The sequence below is a fragment of the Mastomys coucha genome, unplaced genomic scaffold (assembly GCF_008632895.1).
Source record: "Mastomys coucha isolate ucsf_1 unplaced genomic scaffold, UCSF_Mcou_1 pScaffold1, whole genome shotgun sequence".
Taxonomy (NCBI): Eukaryota; Metazoa; Chordata; class Mammalia; order Rodentia; family Muridae; genus Mastomys; species Mastomys coucha.
The window spans coordinates 47,967,443-47,973,668 of NW_022196891.1; the positions used below are offsets into that span (position 1 = coordinate 47,967,443).

The 6,226-nt window shown below is 46.0% G+C and overlaps 1 pseudogene; it reads left to right on the forward strand.

Annotated features, from left to right (window-relative positions):
• The first annotated feature begins 583 nt into the window (after positions 1–583).
• On the forward strand, positions 584–5,817 carry LOC116096665 (annotated as a pseudogene).
• The last annotated feature ends 409 nt before the right edge of the window (positions 5,818–6,226 follow it).

A 6,226-nucleotide genomic window follows, 5' to 3' on the forward strand; every position in this document is an offset into this window, starting at 1 on the left:
TCAGGCTACAGCAGCAGTACAGCAGCAGCGTCAAGGTACTTACACATAACCTAAGACATCCTGCAGAGAACAGATAATCTAGCCAGCCTGTTTGCCAGGTGGTTTGTCCCCGTGTTTGGTTCCTGCAGATTATACCAGAAATGCAGTTTTTAAAACTTGCTGACCTGTATGGAAATTCTCGGAACTTGCTGTAACCACAATACCCCGCACCCCTAGACTCCGGGTTCTCACTTCTGACCGGCTGCAAGGATGAAAGTAAGAGTCCTTGCTCACTAGTGAGCTCTATTGTAATAAAGACCCTGGAGTGTTTGCATCAGAATTGGCTCCTCGGTGGTCTTTGGGATCCCTGCGACTTGGAAATAGCAGAGGGTAGAGGGCAGGGTGAGGGGGTGGGGGGCTCTGAAACAGGTAAAGGTTGCTGCCCGAGGGACCAGAGTCCGCTTTGATATGTAAATAGGTACCTCAGCCTTTCGTCCCTGGTTCCAGACCTAACAGGATAGAATTGCCAACTATTTGAAACTGAGACTCGGAGCAGACTGGAGAGAAAGACTGGGAGATTTGCTGGGAATCTGCTAAATCGGAAATGCCCATTAGACAGGTAGGAGGAGATACCTAGGCGGTGGTCGGTCACAGGAACCCCGAGATAAGCAACTTAGCCTAATACCTGCCCTTCATCTACCCTTCAACCTGTAAGCTAACAAGTACCTGCTCAAATTAATTCTTGTAATAACTGATATCACAGAGTTACACAGAGTCCGTTTACACTGGTTATTCCTTTTAATCATCACAGCTATGCCGAAAGGTTACTTCACCTTCATTACTAGGCGAGGAAAGCAGGCATCTCGTTTAAGGTCCCTTTGCCAGGAAGTGGTAGAGGGTGATTTCACGAGAACTCCCTCTGTCCAGTGAGGCTCTGGAGAGTGCCTTCCTACGTGTTGACCTCCCAAGATGAAGTCCTGGTGTGTCCTGCCTAGCGGGGCAGTTTTGTTGGCTTAGGCCTCACGACTCTGAGATCCTTATAGGTTTTACATCCTGGGCTTCTTTCTATCAGATTGATTTGGAAACTGTAATGGCTTTTACAGTTGTTCACCTCACCGCAGGAGAAAAAGCCGTTTCCAACCCAGGAAAGCTACCAGCTTCCTCAGAATGTCTAGGTAATGAATAGCAATCTAAGAGCCTTTCAAGTGAATGCTAAATTAAAAACCAACAATATTGTCACAACTACCTCGATTAAATACACAAACATCTGCTAATCTTATCATGAAGCAGAGACCAAAAAAAAAAAAAATGAACTCGGTGCATATTTGAATAAAAGTCACAAAATTGTTGCCTTAAGTCTTCCCCAGTCTCTCCTTTGCACCCACTGTCCTCCCATCAAGTTTTCTTTAATGACTGCATTGGCATCACTGTTCTTTCCACCAAAAACTGGCTTTCAAGTCTAGGAAAGCATCAAAAAGTCCCTGCTGAGCTGCCAGCTGGAGAAGTGTCACAGGCCACTGAACTCTAAAATGAGCTGTCTCTGTAATAAAAGGTCCCTTTCCCTTGGAATAACTTCAAGGGATCTCACACTGAGACCCCATTGCTCCTTTTATATTCCAGTTTGATTAAACTGGGACTTGTTCTGTGCTCAGGGCTGTTGAGAACACCAGGTGGTGGATCCTAGAGATACAGGATTATATAGATCCTTTGTTAGAAACAGACACTCCCATTATATAGCTTACAACATCCACGCCTACTTGCCGGGAGCATTTCAGACAGCCTAATGGTTATCCACTGAGGAAACAATCAATGAGTCAATTTCCAATTCTCTACTGGGTAGAGATTACCATTGGTGGTTAAACATAGCTTACCCACTGGCTAAAATTGAAAGAATTAAAAATTAAGCACTTATACTTGGTGTACATGTATAAGATCACCAAAGAATAAATGAAAGTTATCCTACAAAACAAGCATGTATGGTAAAAGAAGGAAAGGAAAGGAAAGAAGGAAAGAAGGAGCATGTGCAAGATCTAACAGTGGTTGTTCTACATCGATTTTGAAACTCACAGAAAGGCTAATGACTAAGCCCCCTGGCTATAAACTGCCCATAGTCTGGCTCTCTCATGGCTCGCCCAACCTTGTGTTCCCAGCCCCTCATGCCCTACTAGGTCATTGCTTTAAGATGTTTAATAATAAATGTAATAATGATAGTGGTTATTTATTAAGAACTTCTTTGTAGTTATGTCAGCCTTTGAATGCTGCCTGTCTATTTCCCGTAAGTCTGGTGGCTTAGGTGACCATCCGTTCAGTATCTCGTAAGTCTGTAGTTCAGCAGTCTAGGCTCTCAGCTCAAGGTCCCACAAGACTGAGGGTGTGAGAACAGCTGGCTGGATACTTATCCAGAGGGTCTGGGAAGAATTGGCTTCTTATCTCATCTATGATGCTAACCCAACTTAGCTCCTTGCTATTCTAGAATCGTCTCTTCAGCCAGCAAGAGAAGGAAACATTCTGCTTTTCAATGTGCTCCCATGGTTAGACTAACCCCCTCCCAGATAATCTCCCTACCTTTAAATCAACTGTGCATGAACTCAGGAGGGATATGGTAGGTCCTCCGGGGTAGACACCATGGAGGGCACACTTAGGAGTACACCACAGTGGCAGACCTTATTCAATAATTTATCAGCACTTAGGGCAACCCCATGATCCCACCTATCAGGTAGATCCTGTTATCTTCTCCACCTCATAGCTAAATTGTTTGCCAAGATCTTGAAGCTGCTAATGGCAGGACCTAGATCTCCATTTGGTAGGCTTGGTCTCACACCACACCTTTTAGCCACTATACTATGTTGCTTTTAAATCAGTTATTTCCAAGACTAGTGTGTGAATAATTGATTTGGTGTGGGACCAAGAGACAACCTGAGGATGAACTAATTCCTTGATGTATATGGAAATTTTTGTGTGACGTTCTTCAACTGATTTTTCTGGAAAAGGAGAGCCACAAAATCTCAAAGACACAATCTTAAGGAACTGCAACTGAGTGCCCTACAACAGAGGTCCCCAGTTTCAACTTCTGGTGCTAGTGAGCAACAGCATTAAAGAGTAAAACTGTAAATATTCAGGGCCAGTGAGGGGTAGTTAAAGGGCTTGCCCTTTAACTGTAAGAGAGCATTATAGATGGTCCCTGCAGTAAATAACTTTTTTAAGTGAGCCATCTACTCTCTAGGGCAAATACTGACAATTGATTGGGACAACCTCAATATGCCAATAGTATGCTAATTTGGATTCCAGGGTTAAAATTTATAATCAGAACATTGCAAGAAAGGAGACTGTCTAAAAATAAAGTCATTCCTACATCCGGTAGGGGGCTAATATCCAATATATACAAAGAACTTAGACTCGAGACAAATAACCCTATGAAAAATGGGGAACAGAGCTAAACAAAGAATTCTTAACTGAGGACTCTCAAGTGGCTGAGAAGCACCTAAAGAAATGTTCGACATCCTTAGTCATCAGGGACATGCATCAAAACAACCCTGAGATTCCACCTCACACCAGTCAGAATGGCTAAGGTCAAAACTCAGGTGACAACAGATGCTGGCAAGCATGTGGAGAAAGAGGAACACTCTTTCATTGCTGGTGGGATTGCAAGCTGATATAACCACTCGGGAAATCAGTTTGGTGGTTCCTCAGAAAACTGGACATAGTTCTACCTGAGGACCCAGCTATACCATTCCTGGGCATATACCCTGAAGATGCTCCAACATGTAATAAGGATACATGTTCCACTATGTTCATAGCAGCCTTATTTATAATAGCCAGAAGCTGGAAACAACCCAGATGTCCCTCAACAGAGGAATGGATACAGAAAATGTGGTACAATGGAGTGCTACTCAGCTATTAAAAACAATGAATTTATGAAATTCTTAGGGAAATGGATGGATCTGGAGAGTATCATCCTGAGTGAGGTAACCCAATCACAAAAGAACATATATGGTATGCACTCACTAATAAGTGGATATTAGCCCAAAAGCCCAGAATACCCAAGATACAATTCACAGACCACATGAAGCTCAAGAATAAGGAAGACCAAAGTGTGGGTGATTTAGTCCTTCTTAGAAAGGGGAACAAAATATTCATGGGAGCAAACACAGAGACAAAGTGTAGAGCAGAGACTGAAAGAAAGGCCATCCAGAGACTGTCCCACCTGGGGATTCATCCCATATACAGTCACCAAACCCAGACACTATTACAGATTCCAAGAAGTGGATGCTGACAGGAGCCTGATGTAGCTGTCTCCTGAGAGGCTCTGTCAAAGCCTTACAAACACAGAGGTGGATGCTCTCAGCCAACCAGTGGACTGAGTACAGGGTCCCCAATGGAGGAATTAAAGAAAGGACTGAAGGAGCTAAAGGGATTTGCAACCCCATAGGAAGAACAACAATATCAACCAACCAGAGTTCCCAGGGTGTAAACCACCAACCAAGGAGTACATATGGAGGATCCCATGGCTCCAGCCGCAAATGTAGCAGAGGATAGCCTTGTTGGGCATCATTGGGAGGAGAGACTCTTGGTTCTGTGAAGAGTGGATGCCGCAGTGTAGGGGAATGTGAGAGCGGGGAGGAGGTGGATGGATGGGGGCACACCCTCATAGAAGCAGAAGAAGGGATGGGATAGAGGGTTTCTGGGGGCCGGGAATCAGGAACATTTGAAATGTAAATAAATAAATAAATAAATATCCAATTTAAAAAAGATTTAAAAAAAAAAAAAGAATATACAATACTTCCTTGAGTTAGATTGCATTTACCTGCCCCGCCCCTCCCTTTCTTGAGGATGTGGCGGGAGAGCTCTGCAGGAGGTGGGAGGGGTTTCCAGGGTTCTATTTAAAACCAGTCAGCTCCCCTATCAGGACCATTTGCCAGTGAGCTGAGCTCTACCCAAAGACAGATGCAGACATGAGTAAAACACAAGTCGAGAAGGCTGGACACATAAATTTAGAGATGACCATCATGTCCCCTCGCAAGAGAAAGCAACCCCTAGACCAAAAGGTAGAAGGGAAATAGCCCTCTGAGAGCAGGGGTAACACTGGCAGGAGTTCCAAGTCCTCTCCCATAGGCAAAGAGAATACCTGGCCAAGTCGGGAGGCTAAAGTCCCCAGGCAGAAGCGATCTGGGCAAAGCTGGGCTGTCTCTTCCTGCGGACCCCACAAGAGATGCAGCAAGCTGGAAAAGAAGAGAAGGGACAGACAATCTCCCTCCAGAAAGAGAGGAAGGGACAAGCCGCAGTCCATCCACAGAAGAGATTCCTCGCACACCAAACTGCATGTAAAGGCCGAAGGCCCCAGCCAAGGTCTCCTGAGAGGACTCTGAAGCGCTGTCGCCTGGAGACAGCCAAGGTGCACCACACAACCCTGCCAAGAGGAGAAGGCAGCCTTCTCCTCCGGAAGCCTGCTCATTACCAACATTCTCGCTGCTCATGTCCAGAGTCTTCACCAACGTGGGTGCCTTGCAAGTGATCCTGGACGGTCTGCAAGCCCCTGGAGGTGCCTTTCTGCGTGTGCCCTCAAGCAGCAAGGAGCCCACTGTCTTGCAGCGCGCCTGGCTCACTTGGCAACTGTATCACGCAGGAGCAGCACATTGGGCCCTTCACACAGTCAACTCCATCTTGACTGTGCAGGCCAGCCTGCCCAGATACACCTGGCCCCAAGGCTATTCCTTCACTGTCAACCCTAGACCAGTGCCCACATCCTCTCCTCTCACAAGATCCGGGCCAGCCAACTGGAGCAGAGACCACTTGGCATCTCCCAACCCTTCCGTGGATTCAAGAAGCATCCTGGGCTGAGCACAGCAGGCCAGAAAGACCAGAAGGCAGGCCTTGAGTCCAGTGAGCACCAAACCATCTGCCACTCCAGACGAATTCAACCTCAGAGCCCGGCGTCTCCCTGGTCAACGACACAGGGCCTGACTGTGAAGAAAACCTGGGAAGACTCACTGGGGAACTTGAACTGTTGAAACCTTTCGCTGATGTGGACCCTTCTACATGTTCTTTAGGATATGTGTATCATTTGAGAAACGACCGACTCTTAGAATTCAATCAGCCAGTGGAGCTTGGGTATCATACAGACACCTTCCTCCCCTTTTGGACAGGGTCCCTTATGCCAACTGAATGTTGAACTGTTGTGTGTGGCACAGCCACCACAACACATTGACTTGGTATTCCTGGGATCAAGCTCCAGTCCTTGTACATGCTA